This window comes from Dermacentor variabilis, chromosome 8 (assembly GCF_050947875.1).
Source record: "Dermacentor variabilis isolate Ectoservices chromosome 8, ASM5094787v1, whole genome shotgun sequence".
Lineage (NCBI taxonomy): Eukaryota > Metazoa > Arthropoda > Arachnida > Ixodida > Ixodidae > Dermacentor > Dermacentor variabilis.
In genome coordinates, this window is record NC_134575.1 from 127,843,608 (window position 1) to 127,869,352 (window position 25,745).

Here is a 25,745-nt window from a genome sequence, read left to right on the forward strand (position 1 = left end):
CACAACCTCCCATTACATGCTGTGCAGATAACCGAGCTCAGTTTGTTTTGATGTGCTACACAACATTCACTGTAATCTGTTTTTGATTCTAAAAAAGTGCCAAACACCACCTCTTTTTCAAGGACGTCATGGGAATATTTGGCAAGACCTTTTTTACCGCTCCTCATAATGGAAGTGTGGCCAGCCAGCTTTGCTTGGATGCCTTTATAGATTTCTGCTCCTGATCATTGTGTGCTACCAAGTTGCAAAAGTCTATGCAACTGGTGCAAGGCATTATGTGTTTCTATAGTCGGATACAACTTTAGGAGGCTGTGGAATCTGCACTTTAAGGCAGGTGAGCACAAGCCTGCACCAATGGGCACGCACTGACATCGTGCCGCCGGACAGACTAATACCTGCTCGTTGGAGAGGGACTATTTCTTTAGACGTGGAGGCAATCGGCTGCTGTGCTTTGGTCATCTGGGCGGGGCCTCTCCTGTCCTCTGAAGTTTAATCCGACTGTAAAGGATGCTGCTTTTCATGCAACACAAACAGACAAAGTGTACGATTATTTGGCCTATAAAATGGATACATTAGAAGTGTGCTGTGCAAGGGCTTAAGATGTGTGAAATATAGTACATGCAATTATAGGACATTGTTAAAGAATATGTGGTATCGAACATGCATGTAATGGCACATTTGAATCGGGGAGTGTTGCAGTCATAAGCACAGTCTATAGGTGATAGCATTATTAAGCTCCTGCTGTTTCCTGTCTTCATTGTGAATTACACACCGTTCATCTTGTGGCTAATCAACACGCACTGTACTCTTGCTCACAGAAAGAACAAACAGCACAATGACGTGTATGCTGCATTAGTGTATTTTTTATTTACATGGTCCAAGAGTGGCACAGGATGTCTTATGTTTTTGCCTATTTTGAAGTGACACCGAGTGCATGTTACAAGTCTCCTAATAAGCACAACACAATGTTTACTGCAATAATTTTATTCATGTTCTTGAATAATAAACAAAATATTAAACTGAAAGCTCCTTTATAAGGTGCCTTCTGTGGGCTCGACAGGAGAGCAGTGAGGGCACCGATACTACTGTAGCAGAAGAGCCCTCTGGACCTCTGCCACACTCTCAAGAGCACGTGCCTGGTGCTCGCCTACTGCCACCAGGCGGTTGAGTGCCTCCAGCAGCAGAATCTTTTGCTGCAAAAAAGTGTATTGGAATGAATCAGCCGCATACAAACCATGATTTACAAAGAAAAATGCTCGTTGCACTATTAGTACTAAGTGCCCTTAACTGTGGAAGCCTCTAGTGTAGTATGCATAATAAAACAATGCGTTGGGACAACGTTGCTTTATTTTTCATAACTGGGGTTTTCTTTTTCAGAGCCAATTGTCATGTTGATTAGTGTGCCAGCAGCTGAGGTGGCCCCGCACCTTCACGAGTCTCTACTGTTAGCACCACAAACCAATTTTGTTCGCTGCAAAACAAATGCCTCACCCTACAATCCTGCCTTATACGAGCTGATTGCCTCCTACGCCTACAAAGATATTACGCAATTACGCAATTTTCTACCATCCTCAGCTGTAGTTCTCTCTCCTTGACATTCATTCTGTCACGCTTATGCAATCACCTGCTATGAATTGGAAACAAGTGATCGAATACGTGCATGGCCTGCCTGCTGATTCCTTTTTTTTCTTAATCACAACTAGCACATCAGTTGCCACGGTTTACTACGCCACTGTTTTCCTGCTTTAATGCTATCTCCAACAATTTTTGTTGCTTCGCTTTCTGCACAGTCCTTGACATCTCAAGTTTCTTTGTTAACCTCCAGGTTTATGTCCCATATTGCATAACCGGTAGAATGCAATGATTCTAGACTTTCTTCAAGGACATGGGTGACGTGGCGATCACGATTCGGGAATGCCTCCCATGTGCTGTTCAACCCACGAATTTTTTGTACAAGTTTCCTGCTTTATATCAGTAACTGCTATTGATATTTCACCTGGACAAAGATACTCTTCCATAAATTTTGCGGGCTTAATGTCGCTCATGAATTTCTGTTATCTCACCAAGTTAGTGAAGGTTACATTCATCTTTTTCATATTTTCGCGGGCCCACTTGCATGTAAAAGCACGAACACTCATTGGTTCTCACGGCCTTCTTTAAACTGCTGGGCATTCAGTTCGTTACTACTAAAGCGACTTAAGACGTGCACTCTTATTATGCATATATGAAACAGTGGAAAGATACTTATCTGCACCTTGTCGATGTCTCCTTCACAGTGTTGGTAGCGAGATCCATCGTCGGTACCACCTCCTTGTCGTATCGTAGCTATATAGGCTGTCTTCCTTTTGCACACACTATGTAATATTCGTGACGCTCGCAGTCACGCAGAGTGGAAGAACTCGGCGCACTCGCAGAGGCAGTACCGGAGAAGTTGTTTCTTCAGCTCTGCGCCGTGAACAGTAGGTGCGCGTTGCGATCTGTAATATCGCCGAAGCTATTGGCAGTCTTTTGGGGTGCACGGAAATATTGCTCACGGAGGAACATAACTATCCAAGAAATAGTGGTCATCTTCGAGCCTGATCACTACGTCGCGCACTGCAAGCTCGTTGTACGAGTTTGTTTACACTGGGCGCCACCGATGCTCAGCCGCCATGCTCGCCCGGTGAATGGATGTGATGACGCCACCACAGCGTTCCCTCGTGGTATAATGCGAAGCGTGCTAAATTACAAATTAGTCTAACGCACATTCAGTGTACATGTTGTAAGCTTTAAAATGCTTCTAAACCACGTTAAACTAACTAATAATATTGTACTAAATGCGTTTGTTTTATAACTCGCTTGTGCATGTAATGCACTTGGTGGAACGACAAACAAGTGAAAGAAGGCACGACCATGCACCAACGGTATGATCACATGAGCCCCAGTTTGTCGACCGCCCAGAAGGCAACGCCCAAGGAATGATAGCCACCCAGAGTGAATCTAGATAAACCAATGAAACTGGAGGCTTGTCGAAAGATAAACTGTGTCTCGGTACCATTCGTGCTTTCATCTTGGGGTGTCTGCAGAGCTCGTGAAGATCCCGAGTTTCGCCAAACTCGGCGCATCCTGCATAGCACCCCGAGTCAAGAAAGTTAACGAGATTAGTAAATATAACATGTTCGAGAAATTTGCAACAGGTGCTGGTAAACGAAATCGCGCGGTAATTTAGGGGTGAGCTTTTGTTACCAGACATACGCAACGGAACCACCTTCTCTATTTTCCATTGAGCAGACATAGTACAAGTGTTTATTGATTGCTGTAAAATATTAGGAAGTATTACGGAGCTGTATGTGTTAGTGCTTTTCAAACATTTACTATTTATGGTATCGTAACCGAGAGCTGAGTTTAAAGGCAAATAGTCAATCAGCCTAGCAATACCTGCAAAGTCAAGAGCTATGGGTGTCATAATGAGATAGTTGTAGTGTTCTTTGTGTGGTGGATCAATGTTCAATAAAGTGGAAAAATTATTTGCAAATGATTCACTGAGAAAGTTTGCGCAAGCTTCACTTGGCATAACTTCACCTGACTCATCTTTCAAGGTGATAGAGCTATCAGAGGATGGGTTAATGACGTGCCAAAACTTTCGGATATCTGTCGCAAGCATGTAAGGTAATGTAGGGGATAAGTAATTGTCTTCAGCATTTTTTGATGGAGTTAAGTACACAGGATTGGCAGTGTTATAGGTTTTCCAAGTTGTTTTACTTGCAGATGATTTAGCTAAGCGATAAAGACCTTTTTTCTGCTAGATAGGCGCTTTATATAAGAGTTGTACCAAGGGAATTGATGATTAGAAGTGATGGAGCGATTAGGATGAACTTTTCAATTAATAGGCGTACCTGGTCTACAAATATATCCCAATTTGACTGGACCAAACGGTTTTCAAAATCAACCGAAATGTTCGAATAAGTGACGATAGTTCATTGTTGATGGCTTCAAAGTTTGCTTTATTGTGATCGCGTATTACTTTCTTAACTTTTGTCCTTTTGGGATAGCAGACTTTTAAACCGAATATTAATAATAATAATATTTGGGGTTTTAAGTGCCAAAACCACTTTTCTGATTATGAGGCACGCCGTAGTGGAGGACTCCGGAAATTTTGACCACCTGGGGTTCTTTAACGTGCACCTAAATCTAAGCACACGGGTGTTTTCGCATTTCGCCCCCATCGAAATGCGGCCGCCGTGGCCGGGATTCGATCCCGCGACCTCGTGCTCAGCAGCCCAACACCATAGCCACTGAGCAACCACGGCGGGTAACCGAATGTTAGTAAGGTATGGTCACTAATACCAGGTAGGTATGGTATAGAATAAGCAAGCTCTGGTCGATTAGTTAGGAATAAATTAAGCGTGTTTGCGGTTCTAGGCTGAGTCACAAGTTGGGAAAATGAAAACAGGGAACAAAGTTCACTGAAATCTTTAGCCTGAACGGAAAAAGACTTTACAGTAGGTGCATGCGTATTCCATAGTACCTGTGGAAAATAAATATCGCCAAGTAAGAATTCTTGTACCTCGTCATTGAAAGTGGCAGATGACGAGAGTGAGTGGTAGCAAACGGCGAGGATCATCTTTGTGTGACTGAGAGTTAGGCAAGCCCAACGTGGTTTCAAGCTCAACTTTAATATCCATATGAAATCATGGAATATTTTTAGAAATTGCGAGAAGGACGCCTCATCCTCGACGGGCAGATCGGTCACAGCGGTATACAGCTCTTGTCAGCCAATCAGATGAGCAAAGCCGCTCTGTGTAGGCGATGTTATCCGGCTTTAAATCAAGGAAAAGTGACCTCCCATAAATGAGGAAAGCGTTTGATGGGTCTATACAAAAAACCCTGCGGGTCAGCGCCCGATGCTTGCGTCGGCGGTTACGCAAATTTGATGTGAGGAGGTTACAATAAAAACATATTGGAATAGTGTTGCATTATAGGTCCCCAGCTATGCAAAGTTTCAAAGATTGTTAGCGCTCTTAGAACGGCTAAAGTCACACAACATGGACTATCTGAGGTCATGAGCGGCGGCACTTTCACTGTGGAATGCCGTCTTACGTGTCTTCATTTTAGTGCATCCAATGCGTCGAATGACCTTGTAGGGTCCGAAATAGCTGCGTAAAATCTCCCCAAGTCATCATCGACCTATCGGGGTGCAAACCCAAACACGCTCACCAGGATCGTATTCCACGTATCGTAGTATCGGCGGTCGGTCCTCTGCCGGTTCTTCACGCGCAGGCGGGCGAGCTCTCGGGCTTCTTCCGCATGATGGAGATAAGCGGTGACGTGGAGCTTCTCGTCGTCGGTGATGTGTGGCAGCATGGAGTCGAGAGTCGTCATGGGGTTTCTGCCATAAATAGGTTGAACGCCGTGATCTGCGTTGTTTCTTGCACCGCCGTGTTCTAAGCAATGGTTACGTACGTCAGGACGGCATCCCATGTCATGACTACGTTTAAGCACCAGGTGCTGAAACGTAGTCGAAGAAGGGTTGCCTGTGCCATTGGTATCGAGGCGAAGAAACACGGTGAGGCCAAGGGCGCGTTCGGCAAAACAGGCCAAAATTGCGTAAAAAGCTGAAAGCGGTTAAAAATCGCACTAGCGCTGCCGTGGGATGTGCCTACACAACCGTCCTAATGCCATCAGCAAGATGGCTACGTTGGAATATATATATATATATATATATATATATATATGTGTGTGTGTGTGTGTGTATGTATGTATGTCTAGATATACGAAAATTGCATGTTTAATTGTTTAATGTCTCGGCTGTGGCATGGCCTTCGTCAGAATGGAAACTTATTCTGACGAATGGCGTGCCACGGTCGTCGCGTTAAATCATTCACGACCGTTCGTTCCTTCCACTATATATATATATATATATATATATATATATATATATATATATAAATAGTGGAAGGAACGAACGGTCGTGAATGATTTAACGCTTCGACCGTGGCGCGCCATTCGTCAGAATAAGTTTCTATTCTGACGAAGGCCATGCCACAGCCGAGACATTACACATCTAAACATGCAATTTTCGTAAGTGCCCCTTCGTTTCTTGACCATCCTATGCACCGGACCTACAGAACGTCACACACAATTTATATATATATATATATATATATATATATATATATATATATATATATATATATATATATATATATATATATATATATATATATATATATATATATATATATATATAGGCCTCTCCCATACTTCTCCAACTACCCCTAGTCACATACTACTTGCGGCCATGTTGTCTCTGCAAACTTCTTAATCACATCCGTCCACCTAACTTTCTGCCGCCCCCTGCTACGCTTCCCTTCCTTTGAAATCCAGTCCCTAACCCTTAATGTCCATCGGTTATCTTCCCGCCTCATTACATTTCCTGCCCATGCCCATTTCTTTTTCTTGGTATCAACTAAAATGTCATGAACTCGCATTTCTTCCCTGACTCAATATGCTCCATTTCATATCACATAAGGTTACACCTAATTTTCTTTCCATAGCTCCTTGCGTCATCCTTAATTTAAGTAGAACCCTTTTCGTAAGCTTCCAGCTTTCTGCCCCGTCGATGAGTAATGGTAAGACACAGCTGTTATACACTTTTCGTTTGAGGGATAATGGCAACCTTCTGTACATGATATGAGAATGCCTGCCAAACACACCTCAGCCCCTTCTTATTCTTCTGATTATTTTCGTCTCATGATCCGGATCCGCGGTAACAACCTGTCCTAAGTAGATGCATTCCCTTACCACTTCGGGTGCCTCGCTACCTATCGCAAACTGCTGTTCTCTTCCCGAGACTGTTAAACATTACTTTAGTTTTCTGCAGATTAATTTTTGACCCACCCTTCTGCTTTGCCTCTGCAGGTCAGTGAGCATGCATTGCAAATGGTCCCCTGAAATACTAAGCAAGGCATTATCATTAGCGAATCGGAAGTTACTAAGGTGTTCTCCACTACCTCTTTACCCCAATTCTTCCCAATACAGGTCTCTGAACACCTCCTGTAAACACGCTTTGAATAGCATTGTAGAGATAGCATCTCCCTGCCTGACGCCTTTATTTATTGAGATTTTGTTGCTTGCTTTTAGAGGACTACGATGGCTGTGGAGCCGCTATAGATATCTTTCAGTATTTTTACATACGGTTCGTCTACACCCTGATTTCGTAATGCTTTCATGACTGCTAAAGTTTTGACTCAATCAAACGCTTTCTCGTAATCAATGAAAGCTATATATAAGGATTAGTTATATTCTGCACATTTCTCTATCTCCTGATTGATAGTGTGAATATGGACTATTGGTGAGTAGCCTTTACGGAATCCTGCCTGGTCCTTTGGTTGGCAGAAGTCTAAGGTGTTACTGACTCTATTTGCGATTACCTTAGTAAATACTTTTAGGCAACGGACAGTAAGCTGATCGGTCTATAATTTTTCATGTCTTTGGCTTCCCCTTTTTTATGGATTAGGATTATGTTAGCGTTCTTCCAAGATTCCGGTACGCTCAAAGTCGTGAGGTATTGCGTATACAGGATGGCCAGTTTTTCTGGAACAATCTACCCACCATCCTTCAACAAATCTCCTGTTACCTGTTTTTCCCCAGCTGCCTTCCCCCTTTGCGTAGCTTCCAAGGCTTTCTTTATTTCTGCCGGCATTATCTGTGGGATTTCAAATTCCTCTAGAATATTCTCTGTTCCATTATCGTCGTGGGTGGCACTAGTACTGTATAAATCTCTATAGAACTCCTCAGCCACTTGAACTATCTCATTCACATTAATAATGTTATTGCCGGCTTTGTCCCTCAACGCATACAACTGATTCTTGCCTATTCTTTGTTTCTTCTTCACTGTTTTTAGGCTTCCTCCGTTCCTGAGAGCATGTTCAATTCTATTCATATTATACTTCCTTGCGCCAGCTGTCTTAGGATTGTTGATTAACTTAGAAAGTTCTTCCAGTTCTAATCTAGCTGTAGGGTTAGAGGCTTTCATACATAGGCGTTTCTTGATCAGATCTTTCGTCTGCGGCTATAGCTTACTGGCATCCTCTCTAACGGAGTTACCGCCGACTTGTATTGCACACTCCTCAATGATGCCCAAAAGGTTATCGTTTATATCTTCAACACTAAGCTCCTCCTCCTGAGTTATGGCCGAAGACCTGTTCTGTAGCTTGATCCGAAATTCCTCTATTTTCCCTCTTACCGCTAACTCATTGATCGGCATTGTACGTACCAGGCTCTTCCGTTACCTCCTCAGGTCTAGGCTAATTCGAGTTCTTACTATCCTATTGTCACTGCAGCGCACCTTGCCGAGCACGTCCACATCTTGTATGATGCAATGATTAGCGCAGAGTATAGGTCTATTTCGTTTCTAGTCTCGCCATTCGGGCCACTCCATGTCCACTTTCGGCTATCCCGCTTACGGAAGAAGCTATTTATTATCGTCATATTATTCTGTTCTGCAAACTCTACTAATAACTCTCCCCTGCTATTCCTAGAGCCTATGCCATATTCCCCCACTGACTTGTCTCCAGCCTGCTGCTTGCCTACCCTGGCACAGAAGTCGCCCATCAGTACAGAGTATTTTGTTGTGACTTTACCCATCGCCGATTCCACGTCTTCACACACACACACACACACACACACATACACACACACACACACACACACATTATACATATATATATATACATATATATATATCATCAGTATTGTTACGCCCACTGCAGGGCAAAGACCTCTCCCATACTTCTCCAACTACCCCGGTCGTGGACTTATTATGGCCATGTTGTCCCTGCAAACTTCTAAATATCATCCGCCCACCTAACTTTCTGCCGTCCTTTGCTACGCTTCCCTACCCATGGAATCCAGTCCGTATACCTTAATGACCATCGGTTATCTTCCCTCGTCATTATATGTCAATTTCTTCTTTGATTTCAACTAAGATGTCATTAGGTTGCGTTTATTCCCTCAACAAATCTGCTTTTTTCTTATCCTTTAACGCTACAGCTACCATTCTTCTTTCCATAGCTCGTTGCGTCGTCCTCAATATATGTAGAACCCTCTTGGTAAGCCTCCAGGATTTTGCCCCGTACTGGAGTACTGGTAAGACACAGCTGTTATACAATTTTCTCTTGAGGGATAATGGCAACCTGCTGTGTATGATCTGAGAATGCCTGCCAAACGCACCTCAGCCCATGCTTATTCTTCGGATTATTTCCGTCTCATGATCCGGATCCGCGGTCACTACCTTTCCTTAGTAGATGCATTCCCTTATCACTTCGAGTGCCTCGCTATCTATCGCAAACTGCTGTTCTCTTCCCGAGACTGTTAAACATTACTTTAGTTTTCTGCAGAATAATTTTTCACCCACCCTTCTGCTTTGCCTCTGCAGGTCAGTGAGCATGCATTGCAATTGGTCCGCTGAGTTACTAAGCAAGGCAATATCATCAGCGAATCGCAAGTACCTAAGGTATTCTCCATTAACTCTTATCCCCAGTTCTTCCCAATACTGATCTCTGAATACCTCCTGTAAACACGCTGTGAATAGCATTGGAGAGATAGTATCTCCCTGCCTGACGCCTGTATTTATTGAGATTTTGTTGCTTGCTTTATGGAGGACTACGATGGCTGTGGAGCTGCTATAGATATCTTTCAGTATTTCTACATACGGTTCGTCTACACCCTGATTTCGTAATTCTTCCATGACTGCTAAGGTTTTGACTGAATCAAACGCTTTCTCGTAATCAATGAAAGCTATATATAAGAGTTGGTTATATTCCTCACATTGCTCTATCACCTGATTGATAGTGTGAATATGGTCTATTGTTGTGTAGCGTTTACTAAATTCTGTCTGGTCCTTTGGCTGACGGAAGTCTAAGGTGTTCCTGATATATATATGTGCAGAGAGAGTGAGGGAAAGGGAGAGAGCATCGTGTCCAACTGCCCACTTTCCTTTATATATATTTATTATTCAGACGTGTTTATCATGCTGATGGCATAACGACGGTTGCATGAAGACTCACGGGTCGATAAACCTGCTGAATACATCCCGCTGCAAACACTTCTTAAGTTCATTATTGAACTAAACAATTTTCAGAATAATGGAGCTTCTTACGTCAAAGTAAGCGGAGCGTCTTTGGGAACGAGAATTCTCATAATCACACCAATATTTTTATGTGTCCACTAGAAACGTTTCTTGCCTCTCGCAGCCTAAATCCACTCTGCTAGAAGTGTTTTCTTGATAATGTCGCCTCACGGAGAAACAGGCCCAATATTACCTAAAGTTATTTGAAATTTTTATATTCTATATCTGCGAGCCCTTGACGATTGGTGAAACATTCTTCGGGCCACTCTCACCTTCCAGTCTATCACGCGACATCACGAAAACCGCGAGAAGTACCCATCTCATACGTTACTTACATATTCATTATGCATGATTAAAGCGAACAAAAGAAAAATAATCATTTATGATTATACGGCGTTTTCCCCATTAGCTCAATACTATTGGCCAAAATGCATTCGGGCTGCGCCCACTTCACCTGTCTGTCACGCGACGTCAAAAAACTTACCAAAACTCGCCTCGTCAAAGTGACGTGGGCGCTGTAATATTGCATTATATGATGAACAACTGTGAATTTTGTGTTTGAAATAGGCGGAGTCTCCCGTTTCGAATAGAATCAGTCGCGCTGGGATGTCTACGCGAAGCTGCCGGGGAGAATGATGTGTTTGCAGATATATATATATATATATATATATATATATATATATATATATATATATATATATATATATATATATATATATATATATATATATATATATATTATAAAGTCGAGCCCTTTCGGCGACGTATGCCACATTGGTCTGCTAACTCACATTGGCCGAGGATCCGTCTCAGTGGCATTTTAAACCGCCTAATACGCACCACCGCTATTTTCGGCTAGCCACAGAAAGCCTGACAAGAGGCTCGGGTGAATCGCAGACGCCGACACCACATCATTTGGGCATTTACTCTAACTACGCCGACTCCGGTCCTACCAAACCCCTCTCCACTTCTTTGTGCTCCTCGCCTCTTGTCAGCTGATTAGATAAGAAGACCCACTGAAGGTAGGCAATGCTATTAGCAATGAAAGCAACAAATGTGAACTCCCACAAACGTGGAGAGAGTTTGACTGAGCTTTCGAAACAACACTGCGCGTCACCACACGATAGTGGAGTCGGTGGTTTTGTAAATTTGGGCGCTCTTTGGCGATACCTGGCCCTTGCGCCCCTAAACAACACACATTCATTCATTATGTAAACTTGACCCCAGCAGCTTGGAATAAAATAATCGCAGTTTCCTCTGAAGGGAGAAGCATCGATTGCGATATGAAATTAGTAGAGAGCAATACGAAGTAAGGATAGCACCCCGTATAAACATCTAAACCTTCGCTTGTTGACTAAATTATTAATCATGGTGTCAGCTCACACAGGCAAGCACGCACACATCACACTCGAAGAGCGCGGGCACTTGCTGGGGAAACACTGGCGTGAGGAAGCCCGGCAGCAGCAGCGAGCGAGGTCACCTTCGTGCTGTGTGTCGCTTCACTGTGAGCTAAGTGGCCACACACAAAAAAAAACACGCCGAAAGATTTGAGCCGTCGGCGGACGTCGACTCTGCCCCAAGCGCAGATCGGTTTCAAGATACGGCGCAGGCGACCGCCCACGACCGCGTGATACACAGCTGGTGCCAGAGTATAACGCCACAACCCCCCATCTCTCTCCTCGCCCCGTGACCTTCCGCGCCACGCAAGACGGCGCGTTTCCTCCCCAGGTTTCTCCCTTGCGTGCGCGAGATCGAGCCCCAATCGTCGGTTACCCTCGCGCGCTTTCACTCGCGCATATATCACAGCACGACAACGGTGTTATCACCTTTGGGCTTTAAGCTGCACATCACTGTGACGGCGACGGCAGCAATTCGCCTGAAGTGACCATATGATTTTTATCATAATAAACAGATCGGAATATTTTACGTTACAGGGCCCCCGGAGGTCTTAAAATTTATACCTGAGGTCTGTCGCACTCACGTCAATGTTCTCTTTTCCCAGCAGTACCCGCAAGACTGTGTCACCTGCATGTAACCGTCTCATATAGTGGGGCAGACTAACTACGAAACATTACAGGAAGCCATCGGACACCCACAAGCCCTCAAATTTCTATAGTAGTCCTGTCAGATACTGCAAGACGGGCGTGGGGTACACGCAAGCACACCGCTTTAAGCATATATGTAGCAACAAAGGTTTCGGTACTAATCGTGCAATAAATAAATGCGTCCGAGACTAATTAGTTGATGATGATGTAACTGAAACTGGCAGGCTGAATCGGGTGGACATACCTAAAGCTAAACCATATAACAGTGCACAATACACTGACCTAATCATTACCTACTCTACGTTGGGGCAGAAAGTTTCATATATTTAAAAAAAAAAATCCTTGCTTGAATTGATCGCCTTAAGCACATATATATGGAACCGGAAAAATAAAAATTTACGTGATACTTTGACCAACTCAATCCTCAATCATATCATTTGTACATCCTGTGTGCCTTCCAACAAATCACGTTTCCAGGCCTGTCTTCACTTCAGAACGCCAAAGAAAGAAATCGACGCTAGATCCAACTTATCTGTCCATAATAAAAGAAACTTTCCATGTGACACCGCCATTGTGGTCTACCTTCTTTAAACTACTACCTCTAATCAACAGACCGAAACAGCTTTCATGATAAGATTTAAATACCGCCGGTCAAACCCAAAGCTTTTTCGAACCACCCCGTAGTTAAACCTGTGAGTCTTCCTGTTCACTCTTTCAATTGCCTGAAACGACTATATTGGAAGCTGGCTTTGGCGTACAGCACGATGTGGAAATTGGGGATTACTTCCTCGATTATGTGCCTAATACCACCGCCTAGAGTATTAATGAGATCACCGGAAAAATCACGTGCTTGCCTTTTGACTAGAATAATGTTGCTATAGTTGAAAAGAAATCTCTGGTAACCTAAGCACGATGCATGTAAAACGGTCTTCCTTCATGCTGACTAGCCCGCATATCCTTTATTTTTGTATGCCTTTGGAGCCACTGTTGTGCAATACGCCCCATTTACAAGACAGGTCTGTGGTATAGTGGCGTTTCCTTATCCTAAACGATGACGATCGCTTGAGACTGGGGAAATCGCTGCCTTAGTCAGGGCTCGTCGTAGCCGCCCACATTTTTTTCCCATCCGCCACTCAAGAAAGGAAATTTTTTATTCGGTTCTTCGACGGTGGCAACAATGCTCCCTCGTCCGTGACTCATTGCAGGAATTCATGGGCTTTGTTCCATCCACGTGTGATTCCCAGTTTAAAAAAAAACATGTATTTTAGTTTTTTATGATTATTTTCTGCGAACACTTTGATTGGAGGAACGTGTCCTTTCCCTATCTAACACTTGTGGAAAGAACATCTTCGGGTACGCTAGTTCACTCCGTTGAAAGCCGGACCACAGGGCTAAATGCTAGTGAAATAATACTAATAGTACTACTTGTGTTGTTACAAAGATATGTGAGTATGCCTGTCGGGATTATTTCTCAGGGCTCAGCACACATTCATTATCGACTACACACACACACACACACACGCACACACCGTGTGTGTGTATATTTATATATATATATATATATATATATATATATATATATATATATATATATATATATATATATATATATGTGTGTGTGTGTGTGTTTGTGTCTGTGTGCCTAGGTATATTCAAACGCTCCTTGTCGCACGTTTAGACAAAGTTTAGTGCTGAAAGAGACGACACGACCACATAGTCACAACCTGTTGTCGCAGAAAATCCGGAGTCCGCGTCCGCCGTCGGTGGCGTTGTTGTCAGGAAAAGTCATCCCGAACTACAACCGGGTAGGCCGTCTGCGGGGCGCAGAGGCGTTACTGAAGTAAATATATTTCTCAAAGTAAAATGCCTAAGTAAATGTGTAAAGTCCTGCTTGCACGCAACCTACAGATATGACAGCGTCCGATTGTAATTTGAATATACGAGAAAACAATTTCAATATACGGGAAAAAAATTTTGTTACGCGGCCACTCCTACACAAAGCCCATTTTCCTTCTTTACGGGGTATGCGCCACTGGGGAGCCGCTGCTTGTAGCCTCTGCCCTACGGAGGTATGAGCCATTGCTCCTCCTTGTACTGCCGCCGGGATTTGTCCACCATTATCTTCTGCAGGGCCCCATGTCGCTGAATGCCCGGATTCAGTGGTGGCGCCAACTGGGCCCGATAACGCTACCGCGTTCCACCCTGAAAGGCGAAGCTTAAGTGCCCTCCAAGTTCTTTTTCGGTTCTCCTCCCGACCTACTACTATTCATCTAATGATAGCGATGTGTCGTACTAAATGATTTAGAGATGCAATTTCAACCCGAAATTTTGTGTACAATATGCAGCGCATGTATATGGATGTCGTTATGCATGTAACATGCCTTCGAATAAGGGAACATCGCTTGTGTAGCGCATGTTTATTTATAAATATATCTGTAACAAAAGATACTGCGGGCACCATATATGCCGGTAGACTTGGGTGCATATCAAGTGAGGAATATCTACAGTTTACATTTCTATCTGGAGCAGATATCTTGACACCAGCACCGCGCATAATACTCCTCATGTTTGCTAGACAGATTCTACTTGTCTCCGGAGCTCTGTGCGTCCAATACCTTCGATATTTTGTTTTTGTAGTCAGACAATTACGGAGTTTTTCGCAACGCCAGCGTCTTGCGTCGTCTTCTTGCTTGTTGTGGGGAGCAATTGCTTGTGACGTGCCAGCAAACTCCCTCAGACAGTACAAGAAAATGTTGTACGGCTCACTTGAAGCCTAAATTAACGATGCGCCGCCCTTGCATAGCTTGCTGTGGTGGTTATGTGCTGTACTCAATCATTATTTCGCGTGATGATCAAATATATTGTTGTGAACTGTACTGAAGTGTGGCTGTCCTGTATGGACGAAATCTGCGAACGGCATCTTAACTGTACTTGCAAAAGCCAGTCATTGTTGGTCGGTGGCGTGCAATATAAACAAAATAATTTTTGAATGCTTTCAGTACGAAAATTCGATCAATGAAGCAGCAACACAAGATACATTCAAGATATACTGTTATTGCTGAGCCGAGTGTTCAATACTATATGAACAAAACAACGCACTATGGCATACCGTCGTTACACCCTCGTGAAACCACCGTCATCCCGCCATCGTTGTAACATAGCCGCCGTCAAACCATCGTTGTCATGCCGTCATGGGCATACTGGCATTGTCGCTCAATCCACGTCAACTCTTCTTCGTCATTCTATGGTAATCATGCTACCTTCATTCAATGGCAATTATTCCGATATTTTCATGTCATCATTGTGACTGCGCCGTTGTCAGACAGTCACTGCCTCAATCAGTAGTCATAGCGCCATTGCCATGCCGTCGTTATCCCGTCATCCTCGTCCTTTCAACTTCGTCATCCGACTCTCCTCAATCCACCCTCCTCGCGCCATTGTCACCATACACCCATCATCATCATATTGTTATTATACCATTGTCACGTCTTCATTGTCATTGCATCATTTCCATATAATTATCGTCATGTATTCTTTGTCACACCGTCGTCGTGATGCGTCGTGTTAGTTGTTCTGTCCCTATTTTTTCTTGAAATGAAAATAAAAGGCAGAGATGTAGTCACCTTATATTGGTGACGGCTACTCTTTTTCTCATAGCGGAAACAACAATATAAAGAAATATGTAGGAAAATGAAAAGAAATCACGTCATACGGTCAGAAATCCACAGAAGACAGTCCTCAACACCCATGAACATGGCAATATAAAAGTCTAATGCAAGTACCCGCCGTGGTCGCTCCGTGGCTATGGTGTTGGACTGCTGAACACGAGGTCGGGGGATCGAATCCCGGCCACGGCGGCCGCATTTCGATGAAGGCTAAATGAGAAATCACCCGTGTACTTAGATTTAGGTGCACGTTAAAGAACCCCAGGTGGTCAAAATTTCCGGAGTCCTCCACTAAAACGTGCCTCATAATCAGAAAGTGGTTTTGGCACGTAAAACCCCATAATATTTTCTTTTAAAATGCAAGTTGCACCATAATGAGTTTCTAAAGAAAGTCACAAACACACACAAACGGCCATCATGTAGGCTGCGATGAATATATAAAGAGATGAGCAATTATAGAAAGTTAAAATAATGTATGCCCAGAATACAAAAAAAGTATAATACGTCACATACAAGCACTAATAATTACAAATAAATAGAAGGAAGTATAGCAATATCGTCTGAATAATCCGTTCAATATCTAGTACTTGTTAAGGATGCCTGTTTCTTCATAAAAATGTTCAAGTGCGTTCAATGCTTTTCGCTGTGCTATTTTCAAATCGCTATGGGCCCAGAAATCTTGGGAGTGAGAGAGGCCGGTGAGGATTCACGGAGTGTAGCTCTTGTTCTAGCTGCCGTTCTTGCATCGCGTGTATGGGTCACTTGAGGGGTAGATGGCGAACATCCTCATCGTTGTGGCCAGAAGAGCAATCCGGAGAAGATGCCAGTTTTGGAAATATTTCGTGGCTACTTTCCCAAGGCGCAATCAATGAATTAGTGTCTCGGTACATTTCAGAAGTTCTACGTCCTGCTGGTTTTTGCATTGCGTGTCCACTTCCTAAAAAATTGATTCCTTAGTATTTTCATTAAGCCAGGTTGACGTGCACAAGTCCTTCATTCGTACTACTTCGTGATGCCGTCATGAACATGTCATCGTTATCACATAGTCGCCATGCTGTCGTCGTCACTTTGTCGTTTTACCATTATCATCGCTTCAGTAACGTCATCCCATTGTCATGTTGTCGTTGTCACATGATCTTTGTTGATCGATTGACCGTCATTTTTTGCCAACAGACAGTCCCTATCAAGCATCCGTTGTCATCATGCTGTTGTGGACGTGCGAGGAAATGCCTTAGCAAAGTGGAGCAATACCAAAGCAACGGAAGTCTCAGAATGAAGACTAAAGACGCGAAATAAACATGAATTTGTAAATACGCTGTCTAGCCATATTTCTCGAACGCTAATAGTGTTACCATTGACAGTCATTAAAAGGGGGTTTCCGGCTTAGATTTTTCTGTCATGTAATAAATATTCTGTGCGTAGTACATTCACAATAATTGGCTATTGGTTGTGCAGCTAATGACTGTTGCCTGTACAGAGGCAACAGCCAATAGGTTCCACTTTAACGATTACTAAAGGAGCTGAAAAGCTCAATAGTTTACGAACCTACTTGAATACTTAAAGTCTGTTTCACTGTAGAAACCAAGACTTCAGCAGAGCTTTGTTCCATGAAAACATCATCGCCACACAATGCTCCACAGAAGACAGCGCCCACATAGCTAGTAAGCCTGTACGTATATCGTGCTACTGCTGCAGAAGGACGCAACAAACTGTAAAAACTATGTACCCGTAAGAAAATGTACACTGGTAAGCGCATCATTCATTGATAAGCCAAGTTTATTATATTTTTACTATTGCCTTTGTTTTAAAGCGCCTAACATTCTTTTCCGTTTTCCCCGTTTTGCTATTCTCATTTTTTTCCGCTAAGGCCACTGGTCTCGCGAAATCAAATTGCAGGACGCGCTCCTCTCTGACAGCCGGCTAGCTCTTTGAGATGCGGGTCACATTTATGGCGCCTCAAGGTTTACACGCAGGGGTCTAAAGCAGCTTTGTGTGGCGCTGGTTAACAGCGCCCTCCCCTGCCCCCCACCCCCAAGGCTGACAGTGACACGTCGCGTTTGCCACCAGGGTTCGCTGCGTGCCTGTCGTTAAGACGATGCCGAACACTATTCTTCTTCCAGTGGTAATCGACATGTGACTACCACTTAGGTGGCAATCTATAGCCGACTACTTTCACTGCTCTTTTGGTACAGAGGGACCACCAATTCCAATCGCGTACATCCTAATCCATTTCAGTTGTTATATTTTTGGACACAACAATTAAGGCATTAAAAGGACGATAGAATAACCAGGACAGCATGGTAACGACAGGATGTAAATGTTGGAGCGAACACTGCCGCTCACATGCGTTACCTGCCGCCGCAGACCCACTTACTTCACACCATATCTTTGTTTTCACGCTGTCCAATAATGACCAATCGTACCGCCTTGATTTCCCCTATATCCGTTATTTTCTTGCACCCTGCCCACTACCGGCCAATCAGGCCAACACAATTCGAATAATGTGCACATTTTAGGACTGATCTATCTCCTGACGGCCCAATTTTTAAAGACGAAATGTGATCAAAACATCATCAGGTTCTTAATCGTGGCGTTGCGTTGACTTCATCGTGACCTTGCTTTGCTTAGACATTTCTGTTACTAAGCAAAGAAGTGCGTCGTATTTCAAATGCCGATTTCCCAGTGATGGAGCATTGGCGCCATGCCTATCTGCCACCGTACGGCGTGTTTTGCGCTGCTTTGCCATAGGGTCCAGTGGCTTTTTAGTGCACTTTTGCACTGACATCGTGTGCTCCCTGCGTGTGAGGTAAGCATAAATTTTCTTCTCTCGATTTTCTAAAAATTATGTCATGAAGACAGTCATTATAACGCCTGGTAAATGCAGCCGAGTAAGAAAGCGTAGCGGTCTACAACACCATTTAATTCATGTGAATGACGTGAACTGGCGAGACGCGGCCGCCTATCAGGCCTGAACCGCGCAGGCTGAATTTCGCCCATGTCGGGCGATGAAGTCTCTGCATGTGCATCCTAGCAAAGGAGGTCTTCAGAGCACCTCCAGAAAGGCCGCTTCATCGGTGAAAAAGCGCGAGCTTACTTGCATCTGAAAGCTTCCCGGCTACACAACTTATTAATAAAGTGTAGCAGTCTTCATAAAAGAATAATTTCACCGACAATTACGATATTCTCTAATGACAAATTGGAGCGCAGCTCTGCACGTGTTTTCATTTCGCGATATATTGGCAAGCACGGACAACCTGCCTCGTTCAGCACGTTTCAAACGCAGCGAAGTGTGACGTGACTGCCTCGCTAATCGGAAGATTAGGAAACGCAGCGCGTGGGTGTAGTGCGGGCGAAATTCAGATCAGCCGCGGCAGACAGACCTCCGCATATGCAGCGCGTTGTTTCCATATATGGTATGGTGTGATGCGCTCGCCGCATGCAATGGGTTAACAGGCGATGGCGCTCACTTCTGGCGCCATCTCGTAATGCTCGTCGCAAGGCTTGCGCGGCGCTAGGCTTTGATTCTCACGGTCCACTCCACGTTCGCTTTCCTCTTTCGCTTTGCTCGTTCACTTGGTTACGACGAGGGACAACGTCGATACTCACCGCAGGAACGGGTGCCTAAGAGCATCGCTCTAAAATAATTCAATCATCCATGTCCTTCAAGTGAACTCTCAATTCCCTAACCTGCACTTCAGATCAGTGCTATCATCCAAAATTGGTGCATTTGCTAATAAGTGTTGCAATCAACGAAAATATATCGTTGAAATGTTTTTTAGAATTTTGTGCTTTAACAATACGGAGCCGATCACAGCTATTCATTTGCCTTAAAATGAGGCTAGCGACGTTCATTTTATTTCATTATGCATATCCTCAGAGCCTTACGGTACAACACACAAGGGTGGTCAAGCTACACAATACACATCAGTTCATACAATAGGCACCAACATTTCAAGTCACAAAAGAAGAGTAAAAGGAAAGCGAAAAAAAGTTCAATCCCGGAACCAAGGCAAAGCAATAGTGCATAATAAAAAGAATGAAAAATCCGAAATAAAATCATGCGAGCAAGCTCACAACCATTTCAAACGGAGAAGAACAAAATAAGCACAGTTCCACAAAAGTGTTCAATCATGTAAGCTGATCGCCAACCTAGGGAAACCGAAATTGAAAACTAATATGGCTACCTAAAGTTAAGAATACTTGTTGTGCTTTCTTTAAAGCTAGATGAATCGGTGATGATTACGATGTCAACCTTCAGTTAAGAAATTTGCTCAACTGATTCCCGAATTCACTATCAAAACAGAGAAATTGGATAATGATGTACATGGTGTTTAGACATTACTTCTATTTATGGGTGGTAACTACTGAGATATCGAAAAAGAGGCCCACTAAAGGCACGCTGATCCAGATATCACACTAGGGAGAATCCGCTTAAAGTTATAGCACGTAACATTTCGCAGAATGAAAGGACACTGCTGTTAGAGTTGCGTTTCGAATCCTTGTGAACGCAACCGCCCAAACTGTCATTTCCACTCTGTGAAGAAGCATGCTTATGTAGGCCCCCTAATTACGAACTGCACCCCCTCCGCGGGTAGGCCCGGCATTGCATTATCTTCGAGATTGGCGCACGTATGGGAAGTGCTTAACGGCTCCTTCACTTGCGCCACGGGTCGCCCGGCATTGCACAATTTGCAGCCTCGGCCCACGTAGGGGGCTCGCTTAACACCTGCTTCACCGCCGCCGTGGGTCGGCCTGGCACTGCACAATGTTCGGGAGCAGCCCACTTAATAACGTTTTATTCTAGTACGGCCACGGCAATCACGGCGCGTACTCGATGGCACAAACACAAGTGCCGTCTGACGTGGACGCCGGAGGAGGAGGCTTGAGTTTCATGTCCTCACGGGGACATGGTCCAGGGCGAACTAGCCCTTAAAAACTTCGCTGTAAAACGAAGACCACCGAAAAATCGTTCCTACCGCAGACAGCTTTGTAACACCATAGAAAAAACAAGTGATCGCTTACCACGCGTACCAGCTTCCGTCCGATGGCGCGGAAGCCATTCTACATGTAGCCACACAGTTAATTTTGCGGCAGAGAGGCACTGCATAAAACTCAGGCTGACTTCGTCGAGCGCTCTGATCTCGCAATGCGGCAAATCTACGTGAAAGAATACTGGTGGTGCGCGGGCTGAGTGATCAGAAAGGTTGTAGGAATCCCTACACAAGCGAGTTGTTAATACACGTTAATCTAGAGTTTTATGTACCGGATTGTATGGTTCTAAGATTATGGAGAAGTACCATTAAGTACCGGTAGCAAAAATCACGATTCGGGCTCTCGAGATAGGTTACGCGAATAGGCGGGCAGGGCTGGCTCAAGAAATAGAAATGCGTAATTTACACATAAGCAAACACTCAAAATGAAGCTAGATGCAAATATTTTGCGACATATATTGCACTCTACTAATTGTTGCGGATGATTCGTAAGAAGTTTGCGCTTGGAAGAAGTTCTCAGTATTACATAAGATTATTCTCTATGATGTTAGCAATGCTAAGGATAATTTGTGTGAGAACGACACGTGGTAAGAAGAAAGCAGAAGGTCAAAGGAATGCGAACCATGGCAAAATATAGAGGCGTTACACTGAACTGCTCCGCATTAAATCTGACTCCGTTAGCTTCCTATAACTTCATTAAGAGCACGGCGCATCAGTATTTACGAATTCTTTCCTAGTGCAATGAATTTACCTCCGACGAAAATGGAACCATTGACATTGCGCACAATATTGGAAAAGGTCACTCACCACATATAGGGCCCTATCAAGGAGGATATTTATATATCCTCCTTGGGCCCTATAACGTAAAAATATTTCAATCTGATTTTATTCTACCACCTGACGTTAAATCTATGTATTGGCCGACGAGATCATTGGGTGGTGATCCGCAACCTTTTCCGAACAGCCGAATCAAATGCTCTCCTGGTTTATATGAGGTCCATTTTGTTTGCTTTAAAATTGAATAACATTGTTTACAATGAGCAGTCATTTTTATGTAATTGGCTGGCAAGAGCCTACGAGCACGCTCAAGCAGAGAGGGTTTCAATGGGGATAGCCAGTGCAGTGAACATAAATAACCAGACGATAAGGGTGATGCCGGCGTGTGCGATTGGTCCGCTACCTTGTACTTAGTTCAGACATATGCTCATCTTATTATTCTTGAATCATTCCCTCGATCTGCTACATATCGAAGTGACAAAACTGCACTTACAGCACTGGTATCCACAGAACCACATGCCTTTTGATTTGCATTTCACAAAATAATCTTGTCCTCGACAATAATATTGCCACAAGGAAACACAGTCATATTGCAGGCCAACTGAAATAGCAGGAATGCAGCATCAACGAAACCAATCCTGAAAAACATGTTAGGTTTTAAACTTTGCTTCTTTCCTCTCTGTAGATGAAAAACTGTGATATTAACAAACCAAAGGCAGCTCAAAACAAATCCAACGTAAGCGATCGATATTCTGCGAAGTACAAAAAAGACATGCCCATAGGCTTTACAAATTAAAACTCTTTTTAGATCTCATGCTTTGGACTAACCGGTCGTGCGTAGCCGTGCAAGAAGAAACAAATACAAGTTTGATTGCTTTGCCTTCACTAGATAACAGAAACACCTTTCTCGAGCACATAACTACCGATCATTTTCTTCAATTTAATAAATACATTAGGCGGCTCAGCTCAATACTTACATGCTTCTATTGCTCAGCTAAGATTTTAAAAAAGAACTCAAGGTTTATGGGTTAAAGAAAGCCAGTAGGCGTTCAGTTTGGCTGCTTGACAAGCTTTCGTTTTCCGAGACGGAAAGCAAATAGAAAAATAAGCGTGCCAGTGTGGCTGCATAGTTGTGTACAAAAAGACACGCTTTCCTCCGTTGTTCTTTTATGCTTGTAACTGCAGTTCACTACGTTTGTAACTGTGCGTTGTGCATTGCGTATTCCTATCTAGGATATGCTTCTATTTGTCAAAACTCAGTTCTTAATTTGGTAAAAACGTGTTCATCTATGACACACAGCAGTTTGTAGGCGTGCGGGCACTGGCCGCATAACACAATAACTTGTGAGTACCCCTATTGGTACTCCAGGGTACGCTGAGATGCCTCAGTGTAGGAGGATAACCTTCCGGTTCTGCAACGCCGTGCTTCAGTACATCTGCGCAGTATGCTATCCCATGGGTTCTCACTAAGAACTCGTTTGCTGACTAGGAATGAAGGAGCAGTCACTGCGTACACGCCAATACTTCTTTATTACTTTTTTCTTTCTTTCTATCTCGCCGAACACTTAGAATTGTTTCGTTTTTTTCTCTAGTTATGCATCCCTTTCATAACAAGTAGCACCCGCCACCGTTGCCTACTGGCCATGGTGTTGGGCTGCTAAGCACGAGCTCGCGCGATGTCATCCCGGCCACGGCCTCCACCTTTTTATGAGGGTGTAATGCGAAAACGCCCGGGTACGTGTCTTTAGGTGCACATTAAAACCCCAGGTGGTCCAAACTTCCGGAGTCCCCCAGTACGGCATGCCTTACAATCACATCATGGTGCTTGCGCGTTAAACCCTATAATTTAGTTAAATATTTACCATCTGCTTTTATCATTCTGTGCTCCAGGTACTCGTCCTTTACCATCGCAAGTTTCCTGTTTTCTTCTATGTTTACAATCATCATTTCCCTAATTACATTCTCTTAGATCCAAACACATTAGGAACTGCCTCCTGCTGGGTTCTGCCATCTGTTTTTGTTATCGACGAACAACCTGCGTACCGTTACACAAAAACACCTTCGATAATTACTGGTGATCAACAATGCAATTTTGACAGGAAAATCTGGCTTACTCAAAGAAAGCCCCATTTGCACTTATTACCATCATAAAAAACATCAAAGTTGACCTGCCCTGACCTTGACGTATCCGTAACTTACATCCTTGACAATTATATTTTTCATCTGCACAGCTCATATTTCAAATATTTGAAGGAGAAGCAAGTTATTAAATTTTCCTGCAAATCTGCGAAACTTCCGTTTAGCAAAGACAACTAGGCATGACTATTTCTCCTACACACGCTGGAATTGTTCATAGGGGGCACCTGCCTAGCTGTTATTGCATCGTTTGCCATTATTGCCCTCCATGCATCACCTGATTCCCTGCTTGAACAGTTACCTACCCAATTTAAAATTTTAATCCCTCACATCGCGCTGTCATTTCTTGTTAATACCACTTATTTTCTTTCCAAGCACCTGCAATGCGGCCCAGTTGATGGTGATGCTCAGGGCACGCGCAATTACTGAAGTTTTCCGCCCACTAAAGTCATAAAGTAGGTATCAATAACACCATTCTGCACCTACATTTCACCTATATCATGGTAGAAGCTGGAGGGGCGTCACCTTTCCATCCAATAATGTCGGCTGATACGACTACATCTGAGCGCGTATTCATAAAGAGCCCTTAGCTAGAATCGTTCCTAAGCGAAAATTCAACCGCACCTGACGATGGACATATTATTGACGAAGGAGGCCAGCCAATGCGTTACAGCATTTAGGGATATTTCTTTCTAATATAGTCCTTGTTCATTAAGTAATTCCCGAAAACTATCCGATCAAAAATTTATTCAAATTCTTCAGTCAATAACACGCGCACCCCACAAAGCGCGCTTACCAACTTCGGAACGCACAAAAGTTTACAATCGGTTTAAAAATGCGAATGACGTCAATTGGTTGCGCAAACCCTTCTTCATTCACATGACACCCCCCTGCTTCTCTTTAATAAATGCTTCGCTCTCTTAGACCGTTCGTGCAATAGTTCTTGCGGTTCCTGGGAGAATGTAGGCAATAATTATCTTTGTGTGGGAAGAAGACTGAAGAATGAAAACTGTAGATCTTATAATTTAATATTGCACAAATGTTTTAACAGCTCGGACGATGTTAGCTGGAACAATCTGAACTGCAGTCATTATCATCAGATACATACCGGAATTTTTCATATACATCTTCAGTTAGATTTGTCACGTCTGTGAACACAGTGCATCGCGAATAGTCAATCCATATTTTTCTTCAATGGGATCTAAACGATGCTTACCGCATGTCCTGTAAGTTATGTGGCCGTTTTTGATGAAGCAGCTGAATTTCAAGCGTTCACTGATGCACTTTTTTCCATACGTGCTATGGCACCTTGGATTGTCTGAGGGAAGAGGCCGTCACAACTCTAATTATTATCGCTCCCTGGTTAAAATATTACCCTTTAGAATATCACGCGGGAATTGCACTGTGGGCACATGTGAACACTTCGTGCTATTACTGCACGTGAGGGAAGCATTCGTAATATTGAAGGCCTGACGCCTAGCAGCACAACGCTTTGGAAACGTGACAAATCCAGTCAAGTCAGTGGGCTGCTGCAAGGGTCCTGCATATGGAGAAATTCACGCGTGAGCAACAGAAAATGTGTTTCGAAATATATATCGTTTTCAAAGGGTGTAAAAACAAACCTGTCTCTAATTCTATAAAAGCAGAATGGCCAACTATAATGATCCGCCAGCAAAAGAGTTAAGTCATTCTCTCAACGAAGACAATTCGGACCTAACTGTTGTACGAAACAGCAAAAGTACATTCGACATGAGCTCGTCTCATTTATTGGGTGAGTATCCTTCCCACTAAACATTTTAACGCCCTTAAGGGTGTAAATCAGTTTGTCGCCAGACGAACACCCTAAGGGTGCTGATTGTCTACACCCTACAGTTGGGGTGCAGTTATGAATCCTCGAGGAAGGGTGTCCAGCAAAATAAATTTAGAGTGCAAGGGTGCTAGTCCACATTAACACCTATCTATGTGGGTGTTGGAAGGGTCTACACCCTTTTATTTCTGGTGTGTATGGAAGGCAGATTCG

At 43.6% G+C, this 25,745-nt stretch overlaps 1 long non-coding RNA gene across 2 annotated transcripts; it reads right to left on the bottom strand.

Annotated features, from left to right (window-relative positions):
- Positions 1–2,447: 2,447 nt before the first annotated feature.
- Positions 2,448–25,745, bottom strand: LOC142591268 (uncharacterized). 2 transcript variants are annotated; one of them, XR_012830425.1, is made up of 3 exons: positions 24,942–25,745; positions 22,083–22,190; positions 2,448–2,477 (listed from the first exon to the last, which is right to left on the bottom strand). It is a non-coding gene; the product is annotated as an uncharacterized LOC142591268 (long non-coding RNA). The 2 variants fall into 2 exon arrangements; XR_012830426.1 differs by lacking the exon at positions 2,448–2,477 and adding an exon at positions 5,316–5,368.